Source organism: Catharus ustulatus, chromosome 5 (assembly GCF_009819885.2).
Source record: "Catharus ustulatus isolate bCatUst1 chromosome 5, bCatUst1.pri.v2, whole genome shotgun sequence".
Classification (NCBI taxonomy): Eukaryota; Metazoa; Chordata; class Aves; order Passeriformes; family Turdidae; genus Catharus; species Catharus ustulatus.
Window position 1 is genome coordinate 20,291,914 of NC_046225.1, and position 17,448 is coordinate 20,309,361.

At 41.1% G+C, this 17,448-nt stretch overlaps 1 protein-coding gene across 4 annotated transcripts in view; it reads left to right on the forward strand.

Moving 5' to 3' along the window:
• BMPR1B (bone morphogenetic protein receptor type 1B) overlaps positions 1 to 17,448 on the forward strand; it is a 230,289-nt gene that overhangs the window by 154,251 nt on the left and 58,590 nt on the right. Inside the window, exon 1 of one of the 4 annotated variants that reach the window (XM_033061224.1) lies at positions 5,819 to 5,859. The exons of 2 other annotated variants lie outside the window; for them this stretch is intronic. The gene's annotated coding sequence lies outside the window, so the exon portion shown is untranslated. Of the gene's footprint in view, positions 1 to 5,818; positions 5,860 to 6,242; positions 6,264 to 17,448 lie in introns of those variants that run through there. One more of the 4 variants, XM_033061226.2, reaches the window with a different exon arrangement.

A 17,448-nucleotide genomic window follows, 5' to 3' on the forward strand; every position in this document is an offset into this window, starting at 1 on the left:
TGGCTGGGTACAGTTCTGTTTTGCCACAGTCTGAGACATCTGGCCAGAAGCCAGCCCTGGGTGGGTGCAGATGCTGTGGCAGTGGTAGCTGTGGTAGATACATTGCTGTGAGGTGGCTGTGGGGCTCCCATTTTGTGAGGACAACTTCCAGTTAGAGACCCATGTGCAGGTTCTCATTGTAAGATCAGGCAGCATATGACAAAACCCTGTAAATACTGGTTTCTGGTTTATTGGGTCAAACATATGTCCAAGCTCCATTAACTTTACTTTTATGATGCTGGTTCCTTACCCAAATACAGTTAGCCTTGCAAGGAGCTTTAGTAAAGCTAAAGGTACCATCTTCCTCACACATAGAGATTATGGTCCAGCTTGTCAGAGAAATAGGCTTTTATTCATATCATGAAATAACCCATACTATAGGCAATGACATTTGAAATGAACAAATGAGCATCTATGTGTGTGCGCTTGTGTGTATGCTTATACTAATAGAAGAAAAATAATTTACTTTCATCAAAATGTTACAAGTTTTAAAGGCTAGTTTTTAACCAAAGCGGGGAAAAAAGTCATGGACTCAATCATATTAGTCTGGGTAGGCCTTATTATTAGGGTTGATTATTTTTTTTTAAATTTTGTGATCTGAATTCTGTGTAGCCAAAATCTTTCAAAGGAACACTTCATTTAAGGCTGAACACAGCTTTATAGACTGAACACTTGGACCTAAACCTCCTGTTATCCTTGGTTATCCTGATCCCCACATGTGATAAGATGGATGGTTTGCTACTTGTATTTTAAAAAGAATCTGGTGCAATACATGAGACACAGCCACAGAAGGTTCTCTCTAGGAAACATACTTTACAAAGGCAATGAGTGTCTATGCTACTGCTGTGAATGGCTTCAATTAAATCTCAGTGAAACTGGTAGTGGATTTCTCCATGCTATCATCTTGGGTATCATGCCTGAAAACCACATCCTTCTCAATATAGTTTTCCTGTGGTTTAATCCAAAGGTCTTTTCATCTCTCTTGGCAGTGTGCTGCTCCTTTTTCTTAAGGGTCAGTCACTTTTGATACGTAACTAAGAAACAAATGGCCCTAAACTGGAAGGAAAAAACCTCCACCAACCATCTCTGGAAAAGCAGCAGAATCTCCCCATGATCAGATGCATCATACTGTGAACTGATCTCCTAAACTGCAACAAACCCTCCATGATTAAAAGCATCTAAAACTGAACACACTGAACTCTTCAGGATATCCTGTCCAAGGCTTTGGTTGATGAGTATTTGCACTTTTTACTTACTTCGAGTCACATGAGAAGAATGCCTCAGCTTACTCTTTCTGCTGGAGTAGCCAGCTGTAGAGAAGAAAGTAAGTTTACACAGCCTAAATAAGTTTTGGGGTTAAAAAGCATGATCTAGCGAAGCAAATCATACTCTGTTTTGAGACTAGTAATTTCACATAGTCTACATATATGGGGAGTAAAAGGTGTTTGAGAACTAGGTATGATGGCTTATTTGGGCAGCTTCTCTGTTTCCATGAAAGTCTGCAGACTGTAGAGTCAGTTTTCTCTGTAAGGATGATACTGTATGAGAATTTAGACTTTACAAATTAAGAAAGGTCCTGCTAGTAAATAACATTTCAGAGAAGCACATGTATCACCTGCTGTGTGCTCTTATTTCCTCCCAACTCTCACAGTTTTGAATGAACATGCAGACAAAAGCAGGTGGTTTATAAAACCAGTTTTAGTTCTTGTGAAATTGGGAAAGATGTGTCAGTCATTATAGAGGTGTCAGTCATTACAACAGATGAAATGTTTTCGTCATCGGTGATGGTTATAGTATATTCTTTGTAAAAGCACATGTGAATTTGTGGTACTGAGTATAAGTATTTGCGTGTGGTGAACAACAGATTCATGAGTTCTTAAGGAAGTGATTTGATTTTAGGCATGCTTTGAAAATACTCTGGTTTTGGGAATGATTTTAGGAACCCACTTTGGTTTTGTAAATATGGGGCAACTAAGAGACAGAGGAGTTTTGGTTGTTTGGCTTTTATTTAATGGGCCTGGCAAGCCTTTTGTTCATTTCCCCTCCTCCAGAGAGTCTGCACACAGTCCGCCCCAATTTGTTAAAGACGAATTGTTGCCCGTGGTAACTGCAGAGAATTTGTTGGAAAGAACACTTTTAGAAGACAATGGGCCCCAAATATACTGTGGCACAGCTTTAAACTTTATTAAGTCTGTCTTGGACTACCTCGAGTTAAGGGAAGAAAAGTTTGGCAGCCTCCACGCTGTGAGCGTGATTGATGCCCAGAACATCTGAGGGACTTTTGTTCCACATGCTCTCCATGAGTGCATAATGTGTGAATACTCAAATAAGGTCAGCCCTTATCAGATGTGATCTAGGCTTGAAAGCAGATCAGCAGTGACAGTCATACCCTGTAAGTGAGAGCACAAATCATCCTTGCGTGCTTTGGACAAGTTATGGGATTTTCTCCCTTGCTCCCGTTTTACCCTTTCCAAAGGGGGTGTGTGTGTTTTCAGAGGGGAGGGGAAATTTGGCAGATCTCTGGGGAAAAAAAAAAAAGAGAGACAAAACCCGGAGGAATATGTGCCTGGAATACTAGATGGTCCCCTCAGCTGTGCCACGGGGGCAAAGGGGGCTGTGCAAGGCAGTGGCTGTTCCTGCACAGGGGCTGGGGTGTGTGGCTCCTCTCAGGCTGCTGGGGGAGCATCCCCACTGGTAGAGTGAGGCAAGAGGGAAGAAAATTGGCCAAAAGAGGTTCAATTCACATCTTCAGTACCTTTTAAGAGTCTTTTCATGGATTTCTTACCTTTTGAGAGTCTTTTCATGGATTTCTAAGCACGTCACAGCTTTTGTTGTCTGCCTGTCCCTGGGTTTGAATGCCTCAATTTTTCAAAGTTGAGCGAAAGCATCTTTTTTATTCTTTTTGAGTTTGTGCTCCATGGAGAGGGACATTGTGTTTCACCACAAAGTGAAAAAAAGGTTAGAGAATAATGCCTTAAAGAATTAATTTCTGCCAGCTTTCCTGGAGAAAGCAAATGCAAGTGTGTTTCATCTGAAGGAAGAGCCTCCCATTTGTGAATATTACTGTAGTTCAGGTACTGGATTGCTTTTTATCTAGGACAATAAAGAGCAGCAATGAAATGTTGTTAATTTAGGCTTTCTTGATTTGTGCTTCTGCTTAGAACAGTATTTTAATGGGCAAAGAGCTTTTACAGAACACAAAATATATAGGGAAATAGCATAATTAGCAGGAGGAAATAAAAGATGCCGTTACATCATTGACAACATTAACAACTATGGAAACAATGATGTCATCCTCTAAGATGGGAAACTTTTTTCCCACACTTACGATGACTTGAAAATTTTCTTTCTGTTTTTAGAAATACAGTGTCCCTATCAGAACAATAATTTGCAATACTTTTGCTTGCTTATGCATTCTTTATATGGAAGTGTATAATACTGGTGTATTTCCCAGGACTGAGTGGAAGATCCATGAACACTGATAGCCTGCCTACAAACCTTGAAATTACAGCACATTATCGCTTGTTTCATTTATTTATTTGGCCTTGTGTTTTACCAATAACAGGAGTGTCCAGTTCCTGATTGAAAAGGCACAGTAAAATGATCCCTTAGTTGCAGCTCACACCTTGAACTCTGGACAGAGACATGATTAGGAAGATCTCTCCTTTCCCTTTACTGTGCTGTCACCGCTTTGCTCTGCTGAATGGAACAGTGTTTTTCACAGTAAGGTGTGAAACTCTGGAATACCAGACAGGAGGTGAAACCTCTCTTATCATCAACTTCATGACAGTGGTGTCCTGAGCTACCATATTACATGTTTTCCCACCACATCATTTCTCTTCAAAAAGTGATCAAGGTGTGTCTTAAAGTAATTTATGCTTTCTTTTTGGCCACTGTCCCAAAGAAGAATATCACCTGATATCCATATACCCAATATAGATGTGCCAAGAACCACCTAATTTATAGAGATACATCATTGACTCTGAGTCTAAAAGACTCCACCTGCTACCCACACTCTAACAAACACCTGTTGGGCACTGATTTTAAACACCTGCTTCAGTCTGCACAAGAAACTCCTTTCCTTGATGCATTGATTCTGCTGACATCCTAAAAGCATCTCAGTTGGACTCCCCATACTTTCAGTGGCAGTCTTGCAGATTGAGACATTTGCTACTCTGAATTCATCTAAATCCTTTAAGGTCACACAACTGATGCTTGTGGTGCCCGTCCCAAGTGTCCAAAACAGTGATAATCTTCCATCTTGCAGTCAGAAAGGTCATAGCAGTGACATCCTGTGTCTGACATAGGAAGAATGGTCTGCTCTGTAGTGTTCAATGTGTGATATGTGGCAATTTGGGATTTTTAATTTTATTAGCAAATATTTTAAATGGTGTCAGCAGATGACAAAGCACTACTTTAACATGTTTTTGTATGGGACTTCGGGAAGGAAATGCCTAGCGTGCATTTTGAAGACCATGTGTAGATTAAATAGGAATTTTATAATTAAGGTAATTTTTCCCATGAAAACTGATCTGCATGGAGCAAGTCTGTAATTAGGACTCCTTTTAGAAAATAAATTGTTTAGACACTGTGTTACTTTCTTGCCATATATTGCAATGAAATAGTGAGAAAGACTGAAAAAATATATTGACAGCTTTGATTATTGAATTGAATTATCATAGTCACACAAATTATGCATTCCATTCATGTGTATAGAAATTAGTGTCTGTGTTGCAGTTGCATTGTTAGTTGGTGTAGTAATCAAACAGATAATAAGAGTTTTAAACATACGGATGAGGAAAAAAATAAATTCCACTAATCACTAGAAAGGTAAGATTCACACATTTATGATACCATCACATTTATGATACCTGGTCAAGGTCTGGTTTATGAATGCTGTGGCCAAATTACTCTCAATCACATAAAAAAGTTTTATTTTGTTACTTTATTCTGTTCACATACTTCTGCTCGATGGCAGAAGAGTTTAAAACACTTGATGCTGTCATAAGGGGCAGATGTGTAGATGTTTCAAAAGCTCTGTGGATGTGGCACCAGGCGATGTGGTTTAGTGGTGAACATGGTGGTGCTACAGTGATTGTGCGGGTTTGCATCCACTGGTGACCTGCTGATGCGGAGGTCTATAAACCCTAGCCGTGAGTGGGGTGGCTTTGCTTTAGTGCGCCCGGCGGAGCAGCGACCCAACTGCTGTGCACGTGTGAACAGGAGAGGTGAGGTTAAAACCCTACGTACGGCTGATTCACCTACAGGCTTATAGGGAAATGCTGCCCTTCGCAAATACTGAAGCGGCTCATGTAGTCCTTGAATAATGACCCCAGCTCAGAAGGTGTCTGCAGCAGCTGTCCGCTGACGAGCTGCAGGCAGGGTGCCCGCTCTGAAACCGCCGGGCAGGAGCGGAGCTCCTGGCTCCTCCCGGCTCCTCCTGGCTCCGTGGGCTGGTGCTGGCGAGCCTTTCTGCGCGGGGCAGGGTCGCGGTCCGGAGCGGCTCTTCCCGGGCACAGGACGCGTTCAATGTGCGAAAGCCCCGAGGGGTCTGGCGGGACGGCTCCGCTTCCTGCGGGGCTGGGGCTGGGGCTGGGGCTGTGCCAGGGCAGGGCGAGCCCAGGGCTGCCTCCCCGCTCTGCCACCTCCGCCCCGGCTGCCGCTCGGTGTCCGGGCGGTGGGGCTGCCCCCGGCCCGGCCCAGCCCAGCCCTGCCCTGCCCTGCCCGCGGGAGCCGGGGGCGGGGGCGCGGCAGGCGGCGGGGCCGGCGGGCGGAGCGCGGCTGTCGCTGGGCGCTGCCGGCGCTGGCTGCACGCCCGAGGTGAGCGGGGAGGGACGCGCGGAGCCAGGGGCAGCGGGCGGCGGGAGGGTGCCCGCGGACGGGGCGAGGGGAGGAGGATGAGCAGCACTGTAGCCGTGCTGGGTGCGGGGGATGCTCCGCACGGCGCGGTGCGGCGGGAGCTGCGCCTCTCGCCGCTGGTCCCTCCGATAGCGCAGCTCGCACCGCTCGAAAGTAAAAGTTTTAAAGAAGCCGTGTTGTATTAAGTCTGTCCTTAGAAATCTCGAGCGTTTCAGGCGTTGTGCTTTTTGTAACTTTTGTCTGGTTACCGCTTTTAACAGCGAGGTTGTTAAAACAGCTATATACTTAGGAAGCGTCGTGCTGGTTCTGTAGGAAGACTGAGTTTGTTCATGTTTAAGTCTTAGCAGGAAAGCGTCGCGCTAATTGTAAGTGAAAATGCCGTATTTACCCACCAAGATGCAAAAAATTTGACATGGCTAATAAGAAAAAGAGGCACTAATTAGCAGTAAACAGAGATTGCAGTAAGGCAGAGTTATGATTGACAGGAGAATCATAGTAGCTTTATTCATTATAGAGATGAAAATAAGGAGTGTATTAGAGGATCTGAAACATACTTACAAACCTGCATTTGTAAACTAGTTCGGGGTACAGTAAATGAGCTGATGTGATTTTGGGAGGTTTTTTTGGGAGTTTATAAATATGTTTACAGTAGTGCTTCATTCATGCACACATGTTTGTTGGAAGAACTATGAAATTATTGAAAACTCGTTTTTCTGTTAAGCTTCGTGTCTCTTGAAAAGTGGTAAATAATTTAATGAAACAGTCCTGGATGTTTTGGCTCAGATGTTTTAGTATGGAGCAGTCAGCTAACAAGCTGATAATCACATCTGAAAGAAAAAAAAATATGCATAGCAAGGAAGTTTTTTTCTTTTTGCCTATAAATTAGTTAGTTCTGTTAACTAAGCGAGTAAACTCTGTGACTTCACCTACAGCTCTTCAGCATCAACCACGAGTTTTCCTGATGCTTGAGAAGGTTTTATCTGGCTTCCTTAGTAAGATACACTAAAGCCAAGGAGCAGAAAAAACAGGAGTGCCGCTCATGCAGTCCATTTGTCCTGGGAGCTTTCATGTGGTGGGAAGTGGGTGCAGTGTCCATGGGAACAGCTGGGCTTGGGGAGAGTGTGGTAGATGGCAGAGCAGGATTCTGAGCAGCAGCTGGTCTGCAGGAGTCCTAACCAAGTGTAACTGTGTGTGCAGCTCAGATTCAAGCTTGCAGTCCTTGGTCAGTCATTTTCTCCTTGAATCACAGAACTGCTGTTACTGGTGTGTTTATTTACTGTTTGATTTTGTTTTCAGGCATCACTGCAGATGCTGTGTTTGAGGCTTAGGAGCAAGAATGCCACACAGTTTGGCATGGGATGAACACTTTTTATGGGCTTTGGGTGATACTGAAAAACGAGTTTGAAACCATTAACTGGTACTGTTCCTCCTAAGTGATACTTGTGTGACATGGAAGCTTTGGACAAACTGCAGTTACACCTGACTGACCAGTTCTGGATATCTTTGCAGGGGCCCTCAGTATTCTGGCAGCACCCTCTGCTGCCGAAGTGGAGAGTGCAGCTGGGACTGCATCGACTTCCCTGAAACCAGGAGACAGAAATGTGCCTGAGCCTTGAGATTCTCTGTTCCCTTCTAAAGTTTCAATGGGTGGATGCTTTGACACTTTTCTTTGTGCATGATCCCTTGAAATCAAGGGGGGTCCTAGAGCATCCTCAGAGTTACCCATACCAAAATAATGTTCTCCTAAAGATGCTGAGAATCTTTGTGAAATTACCTTCAACAAAATAGTATGTATTCTGATTTAGGAGCACCTGCAAGGGGATTAGGCAGGTATGTGGAAGAAATGCAGTAGGCTGCTCAAAGATGTGTGCCGAAAACTTAGGTTGTCCAGAAGAGACCAAGATTTCTCCCTCTCTGCAGAATTTCAGGCACAAATATGAGCAAGCAGAAATTATGTCAAAATAAAAGGTCCCCAGATACAGTATCTTATCAACAGTGTAATTACAGGCATCATAGGAGATTCCCAGTAATTTGAAGCCTAGCTGCTTATGAGTTCACTGTTTGCATTTGAAATACATTCCCAACTTCCTGGCAGTTGGGAGTCAAATATTTTCTTGGTTTTTGAGCACTTGTACTAACTTCTTTAGGAAATGCAACTAGTGTTTTGTTCAGCACAGGGTTTTTTCCCCTCCCAAGGACTGTGTATTTGTTGTCAGCCAGCGCTGCTTAGAGGGTGAGAGGCTTGGGCTCGGGAATCTTTGCCAGGGATTGCCCAGTGGTTTCCCACAGGTGCGTTCAGCAGCTCCAGCCCAAAATCTTTCAGCAAATAAAGAAAGGCAAGGTGGCAGCAATTGAAGCTGAGTGGTTGAGGATAATTTTAGGAGCTTAATCTGTGGGGAAAAAACCTTGGTAAGCTGTTCATTGTATAATTGTACTTATGTATTTATTTCTTTTTAATTAAAAAAAAAAAGAAATAATCATGGTAACACTTTGCTACCTCCTAACCTCTGGGTTATGGGTCAGTTTCAAGGCCAGAAATTGTTACTGAAAAGAGAGTTGAAAATGAAATTATGAGGTCTTCTAAGTAATTCAGACCATGCGTCAGGCTGAGAAAAAGATTTTCTAAAGCTTTATTAATTCTAGCCTAAATTTGCTTAGTAGATACATCTATTCTTTATCCCCTCAAAGCTTCTGTTTCCTTACAGGACGATCCCAATGAGGACATGAATGACTCACCTGTGGAGTTTGCCTTTTGCATATACATATACCTGGGGAGATCCTGATGGTTCCACATGGTTACTAAAATGAGATGTAGTTAAATCATCAATGTAATGACTGATTTGCACTAGATGCCAAGAGTTTAGTTAATCCCTCTAAAAGACACACGTACTTTTACCAACATTTGGCTTCCCTTCAGTGATGAAGAGACCACAGGTTTCCGGATAATTTCTAGTGTCTCCTTATTTTCACCTCTACAAAAATTAGTCTTAAGTGTACCCTGTTTGTCATTGTGCTAGCTCAAGCCCAGTTCTATTTGTCTTATCTTGAGTATCTCCAGTTACTTTTACTGAACTTTGCTGTGCATTTTTCAGTGTCTCTGTATGTTCCTGAAAATGCAGAACTCAGACCTGAGTATTTCTTCATTTGTACAATCGCTTTTGGGTGTGCTTTTGTTACAGTGGTTGGATATTGTGTTGTACTGTCTTAATAGCACCCCAGCTTCTCCCAAACATTTCTCTGACCCTAAGAACATTTTTGAATGCTAGCCTCATCCTCCAGTTCATGTGTGATCTTACTTGTCTTGTATCCACAAGGCCTATCTTTCATCCTAGAGGGAATTGAAATATTTTTGACATGGTTGGTTCATGACCAGTGTTGACTGTTGCTCATGTCTGTCTGTTGGAGTATTTTTGGCTGAATTTTAATCTTCTCTAAACCTGAGATCAAAGTGTAAGGAAGAAAAGCAGAGCAGTTCACTCAGACTGAACTGCAGCCCTTTGTGCGCAGGCTTTTGGGCTGAGCGCTATCTTCTGTTTCTATCCTGCATTGCATACTTACTGAGGGTAATTTTTCAGGCTGGAATTCAGACTTAAAGAGATTCTTTCTGTAGGAAATGTTCAAAACTTAGGTCAGAAAAGGTAAGGTTTGTTTGAAAACTGGATCATAAATAATGTAGACCAAAAGCTAATTTAACAGAAGGGTTAGAAAAAATGCTTGCTTGAGCTCGATGATGCAACCCAGAGGGTTGTACTGTCAAGGAAACTGGTGACAAAAGCTCTTCTTTCCAAAACTGCTTCTTTGTTTTAAAAACTCTCTTTTATCCCATAACCTGAGCAAAGGTCATCTCAAAAAAAGCCCCAAAAAACAACCCAACCAACTACAACAAAATAAATAAATAAATAAATAAATAAATATTTCATAAGAGGCTGAGCTTTGGGGCAAAATGGTAGTTTTGGCCTAAATCCTTTGCATCTGTCACTGCACATCTGTATCAGTCCTATACATGGAATGAAGTGTAAGCCATAACTTACTGTAAAAATGGAGCTTTACAAAAATCCTGTGATATTTGTGCCCATCTTACCCATGTGTGATGGAGTCAGGATATAGATTGGCAGATCTTTCTATCTACCCATACTATTGCTGGTGGCATTCTGGGTGGTGCAACAAATGAGCATCTTTAGAAAAGTCAGAAAGTTGACTGTGTTGCAGCCTTGTCCTAAAGTGATGTATGGAAATCATAGAGAACTCTTTCTGAATGAAAGAATGTAGCACTTGTGAAAAATAGTGGGGAGAAAGTATGAGAAAACTGAGCAGGAGTCAGTTGTATCTTCGAGGAGAAGCTTATGCCTCTTGGTGTACCCCAGCCTCACACTGTGGAGTGACATATCAGCCTGTATGATTAATGGATCCAAAGCCACAGAGACTCTGAGCAGAGGTAATTGTCAATTATTTTTGCAATCTGGTAAATATATAAACCTGATGCAATGAAATTTTTGGTATAATTGTTTGTCAGACAGCTCACTGCTTAAGGGATTTAGCAGGCAATTATGTACTTTGGTGTAATGCAAAAAATTCCACGTTCACCTGCTGTTCTGGTTGTTGTCTGGAGAAGTGCCAGGCCTCCACATCCACCTCTGACATTTGTTGCTCCTTGATGCATTTTAACACTTGGATATGGAAAGGTAAAAATTGTGGGAATTAGGAGATAGGACCTGGCATAGTTTGCCTTGTAGAAAGTTGAAGGATGATCTGGGAAATACATGTATAGGTAGCCTTTGGGCTGTGTTACTTCAGAGGTAGCTGTGTGGTGTAGTTGTACAGCATGCATTTAAAGTAATAATTTTTCAGCTGTAAACTGATCCTAGTTACCATACAGGAAAATCCACTTAAAGTTTGAAGCCAGCTGTTAAATGCATAACCATGTCTGTGTTCACGAGGCTCAGACTGCAGCTGTCACATGGCATCCCCGGATATTAATCTCTCACTATTAATCAGCAGCAAAAGTAGCTTGTGGTGAACATTACAGATGCTCAAAATCTCTCCCTTCAGCATCGTACCTGGAGCGAAGATAGCAAATACTTGTGTCTTTCCTTCTTTCACTCCCTCCCTCCTTGTTTTTTAAGAGATACAATTCAACTCAGGATATAAGAAACGTACTTTGCGCCACTTGTTCTGAACTGGAGTTTATAACCCATCCTCACACGCCTTGCCTTGACAGAGATACTGTGTTTGAAGGCCTGATGTGTATTGCAGTGTGGCAGACACTCCACTTGTGTGATTTTTCAATGCTTGCTGTTCCAGATTCATCACTAGAAAGCAGAATACTTAAGTGGACTGAAACTTTATGTGCCATGTGTTAGCGCAAATAACCATGAAGTGTTTAAAAGACTTGCATGATTTTAAACTTAGATGGACTTTTTGAGACTTACAGGACTACTCTCTTCCTTGACTAATTTGCAGAAGTGGAGGCTTAATTACTTTAAAAAATGAACAGGGCTAGTATGTTAGTTCAGCTATCCGGACTAAAGACAGTCTTGTTTTTTTACTAACCCCAGTTTGCAGTTCTTCTATTTTTTAGCATTTGACACTGGAAACTGACTGCACAGAACATAATTTCTACTGCTAGTGGTGTTTATGATGTTTGTCTGTGGAAGTACTGTGATATTGCAATGGTACTGGTCATCTATCAGCAGATTTTGGGCTGTTGCTTCAATGTATTCTTGTAAGGAGTCAAAATGTGCACACTAAGCAAGTGTATTGTTCTTCCTGCGCTGACCTGTGGCTTTGCATTGCCTTGGCAGTGTAAAAGGTACTCGAACCATAGCATATAAACATTCCATGAAAAGGAGATAGGATATGCATTGCTCCTCTTTTGAAAGAGAGTTTGGGAAATGTTGCTTGCTGAGCTTCTTCAAATAAACTCCTGATATCCTTTGGGACAGCTCTGCTGTCCTGCTCATCCGGCGGCCCTGTAATGCACTCAGGAGGTGTTCAAGGAGCACAGGGGTGATGGGAAGTGTTAGATTTGTTTCTGTTCCTGCTTTGCTGAAGTTAATGACCTTTTGGTTTCTGTTTTAAAAACACTCAGTGAGCTGCACAGAGACGTGCAACCCCTTTATTACTAATCCACAGTGTAAATATTGGCCTTTTGTGCTAATTTTGCTTTGCTAAGAAGATCACATCTGTGTGTATAGTTCTGTATTTGAAAGGATATTTGTATCAAGCAGGATTTTGAAGTAATAGAGTGCCAAATGATCACAAAGATTAACTTCTAAAAATTTTTTTCTGGGTTTCTCAATTCCCCAAAGGAGAGGAAAAAAAAAAATCATCTTGCAAGGGAATGCTACCCTTTCCAAGACAGTTGTTTGCCAATGGATGAAATTTAGAAATGGCAAGGAAGGGAAAACCTGGTGGGCAAGAATCCATCTGTGGGGAGCCAGAGATGTTAGGTGTCTTTGGAGATTTTATGCAAGATATTAAACTTTGTAAAAATGGAGAAATTTAGTGTTTCTGTGGCTTCACTTAATTGTAAATGTTACTTTACTTTGCTCTTTCTGTTCTCTTTTACTACTATAATTTTCCCCCTCCAGTTCTCTTTTGAGTAAGCCAATACTCAAAAGACATTTTGGGGAACAAATAGTCTGATGATGTGTCACGATGAAGGAATTTGCTTGAAGTGTGTGACAGCATTCCCTTGAGTGTGAAAGAGGGCATGTTTGTTTGTCCCAGCAGTATTTGGTGTCCAGTACATGGTAATGTTACCCAGAGTGCTCAGTGGAATTTGAGCTTTTTCCCAGCCTTGGAAATACTGAGATTTGGTGGGTAAGGAGTAAAACGTAGTAATTCATTTGAGCACGTTGTTTATAAATGTTTGATCCGCTGGTGTCAGAGGCAGTATCTGTGGGCCCTGTGTCTGGAATAAGTGGTGAGAATAAAAGCTAAGCAGCCTGCATGAAACATAAGCACCTCAGGAGCTCCATGAATACCAACACTATAATCTAACCTAAGCCGATTGGGTGAAAAATGCAGTTTTCTGTCTTCGCTTGAAAAAAACGCTTTTCAGGCTTACTGACATGCATACTGCAAATTTAATTTTCATAAATATTTCATCTCTTTCTTATGCTCAATTTAATCTATCAAAGCCACACGGTGCAGGAGACATCTGGGATTGTGCTTAAGCAGCTGGATTTCATTTGCAGGAGGTTTCCAGCAAATTTCTTTTTCTTCCCAAACAGAAGATCTGACTGTGCAGAGTACTGGGAAAATCAGCATGAGTGAAATAGCTTCAGAAACAAATGGGCTTAGTTTCTTCCTTTACCTGAGTTAGGTAAAATCTAAGGCTCTTCATGGGAGGCTTTGTTTTGTATCTGAACAACCTAATCAATAGAAGAACTCTTTTTTTCTAACTATGGCACCTTGTATACAGAGTGAACCTTTAGAATAGCCAGATGAATTTTCCTTTTGTAGTAAAAAGCATAGAAATTCAATTCTGAAATGTCCAAAATTGACAATCTAGTTCTATATTGACACATGCTGTGATCAAGCAGCATATATATTAAATAAATAAATTATTTGAATACCTCTTCTAAAATGATAATGCATATTAATTAGGCCAGTGTGACATTACACTAACCTCTTTTCTATTGTGACTAAGTAACAAGTGAAAATTCAGTCTTTTGTTTAAATTGTTAAATGTATTCTGTTTGATTAAGGGCCACTAAGTAGATTTTGTTGAATGAGTGATGGCTGCCTGTGGGAAGTCACCAGCTGAAAATACAACTACAGGTGAAGAATTAACATTTTCACCTTTTGAATCTGTCACTACCGACTTCAACTTTGCAAATACATTTAGACTTTGGGAGCATTCTTTCAGATCAATTTTCAGAGAGGTGGAACATCTCATAAACTTTAGTATTTTTTAATTTTAGTTTTCTGTATGTTCTCTTAGCAGTTCAGTTGTTAGTAGCTGCCTGAAGATGTACTTTATTATTTTTGTTACCTTATGAATTGGAAAATAAGTAAATATATACCAGAGTAAAAAAAAAAAAAAAAGATATATACCATCACTATAGATATATATATGTATATCTAATGTATACCATCAGTAAAAGGAGGGAAGGTAAAAGATTGTCTGAAGTTATTGTGGCGTTTGTAAAATTTTGTCTGATTCTGTCCAAATCAGTTCTTATTAATATGTCTACCCTTTAAAAAAGAAAGGAAGATAAAAAATTCCAACTGTGGCTGGAGAAAAGAAAATTTGAGAAGTTTTTTTCTGCAAGTAGGGATAGCCCAGCTGCAGTAGGCATTTTAGCAGGACAGTGAGGATTAAACTGTCTAGGGAGTGTCTTGTTCATGTGGGAAAATTTGGGCATGGAATTGCTCTGTATGAAATGGAGATGCTGGTATGTGTAATGGTTTCTCCTTGGTAGAGGCTGTATTACAAGTACAGAAATTCACATTTCTCTTAGATTACAGTTCCCATGCAAACCCAGATACTGAAGTGTGTTATATTCTGGCATTTTTCCTGGTCAGTTCTTTTTAAAAAACAGGGTTCTCCAAAATATTTGTGATTGATCCAGTATCTTTAGTAGCAGCTAGTGATAGCTGACACTATCATTGTGGGTGGTTAGTAACATTCTCTGCAGTTTTGGTTTCTGAAGGGCTTTAATGCTTGTCTTAGGCTGACTGTTCTCTGTGGCAGAGGGAGATGCTGTTCTTTCTACAACCTGAGAAGGATTCAGTCTGGAATATCTGCTGTCATTGTACTTTGTTATTTTTTTTGTATTACCCACTCTATTATAACTTTGACATAAATCCCTTAGAAATTCTTTTTGAGAAGAAAAGTCCTAGACACTTTCTGAATCTGTGGTCATGCACTTCAGTCATGTACATATTTTGTGTAATAATAAAATAGTAACATCAGAGAAAAGCAGACGAACCTCCTAAAAGTTGTGTGAAAATCCAACCTTTTTAACCAAGCTTCTTTCTCTTGAAACATGTTTTTGCAGTCAGCTAGCATCCTGCCACCAAAGAGCTCTAAAATAAACCTAATGTTTCTGCCTTCCTTTTGCAACAAATATTTTAAGGTTATTTTAGGTAACAAAGAGAAATAAAACCTAGCTGATGTAAAAATAAGGAAAAATAAATTCTGTTTCTAAAACACAACGGTTTTAATAGGTGAAAAAGCTCTTGTTTTTCTGCCACTGTCAGTGATGTGTTGGCAGAGTCCTCTGTGGGTTTGGAGAGCAAGAAGGGAATTCAGTCTGGAGCTTTACAGCCTTGGGTGACAGCACCTGCTGACAACAGACTCTGCCACCTGTGTGCTTTCATGCCCTGGCACTAAGATGAAGTTCTTGGTTGTGGGAAGCACCTTCCTGCTCTCAGTGGGCAGTTCTTAGATGGACGTTAGAAAGGCTGCAACCCTGCAATGGACAGGCTGGGAAGTGAAGGACAAATAGTGAAGATGAGAATTGCTGAAAAAAATTCTCATGAATAGTGCACCGCTGCTGCTTCTCTCCAAGCAAACTGTTTGTAGTGGGCAAACACCTTCCATGCTTGGATTGAAGAGCTAGAGGAGTGCTGTGGTCCTGTGGTTAGGTTTTCACTTACACTAGGTTAGGTTTACACTTATGTGAAGGATTTTTCAGAGCTAAGTAAAGGTGGTGGTATAAATCTTTGTTCCATTTTTATATAGATCTAAAAGATGTATAGAAATCAGTGCTTCTGTAACTGTTGGCTAGAATTATATGATTTTTTCTTACTGTGTGACAGCACTAATGATTTTTATATTTTCATTGTTTATTGGCATACTATTTCTTCTATATATACAATAAATAGACAGTATTAGGGGAAAGTGTGAAAAAGAGCTATTAAACTCATCACTGTAAGCATTTGGTATAACCCTACTCCTGCTCCAGTTTCTCTTGTCTGTTTAATATTTTAATGGTAGTAACCATCCGTTTACTGAAGGAAACAATACAGCTCAATTTTCTGAAATAAAATTGTGTTTAGTTCACTAATGACCTTTCAAGGATAGAAAGCTTTGTAGAATAATCCCACCTAGATGCTCATTTGATTTGCGGATCTAGATCCACAGAAGTTCTGCAATTGAACCAGGTTTGACTCATTTTGGTGGGAGTTAGTCACAAAGACACCCTTATGAATCTGGTCTGTTCTTTTGTTTTACCTTCTCTCCTGCAAAATGGAAATAATAATACACCCTGACTCCACAGAGCTGTTTATGAGAGACTTCAATTGGGAGTAGCTGTCTCCACTGGTGACAAAGACCATAGAAATATCTCTAGATGCATTATAAACAGTAACAGACTGCTACTTTTTCATGTGCTTTCAAATGGCTTTCAAAATTGGAGTGGCAGCCCGCTTAGACTGAGCTATTGCCATGTTACGTTCCCAGTGTTTTTCTGGGGGCAGCTTAATCTAAAATAATGGAGAATAAATTTCCCTTGCAGAATGGCAGAGGGTTTGTCACCATTTGCATGACTCTCAGACAGGTTCTTCAGTTGTGAAGGCATCTGTGTTTTGGCCTCGTTGCAAGAAACACATAAGGAGGGATGTGGCAGAGGAAGGGTGTGTGTTCCAACCTCAGCACTCCTAACTGAGTCTGTTAATGTGGGCAGCTGCCTGGTCTGGACCAAATAATTCAACCAAGGCCTTAATGCACTCAAAATAATACATTTTAAGGAAAGAAAAGTGGCATTTAGAAAGAAAATTTGTAGATCCTAACTGATTTCAACTGTTAAGTTTCATAGATGAAGTAAGTCACGCTACACAAGCCCAGAACAGACGAAAATACCCTTACCAGTGCTGCAGTCAAATTGTCTGGTTTATGTTGTACATACAGCCTTTGACTTCTGTGCATATGCCTTGCTGTGCAGTCCTCAGTTGCATGATGACAGATCAGCTTTTCCATTGGACCCCTGCTTTCTTCAGTATAAAGGATGCGCAGCCCTCACCTAATGAGTCCCTATTCATTATTTTATTTTGTGTGACCATCACCTTATTCACCACATGCTATTCAAACCCTGCCGAGGCTGTGATTATTCATTTCCTCACTTTTTTTTTTCCTGAGACCCCCATCATTATAGTATCATTACTGTACCTGTAAACTGTTCAGTTTTACAAATCACCACGGTTAGACAAAGGGATATCTGTCCCTCCATTTAGCAGGTGGAGCATCAAGGCAGAGGACAGTTCAGGCTAGAAGAAGACACCCAGGCTGGGATTTCACATTTGGGTAAAACCAACCTAACTTAGCATGTGAGCAACAGTGTACAATTCCTTGCTGGTGATTCCTCTCTCTCCTTGTCCCTGGGACTTAGGCAGCTGCACAGTGGAGCAGATCACTGATGTGACTGCAAAATGATGGCACCAAAACAGAAGAAAACAGTTTTTGATGTGACTGTCTCTTTTAAGGGAAATGTGTTCTGACATGGCTAAATTCCCTTGTGACATTGTTTTGCTACGTGCTTGGTTTTGAGGCACTCTGGGCTCCATCCTTTGGCATGCACGTACTTGAGGTGTGAAGCACCT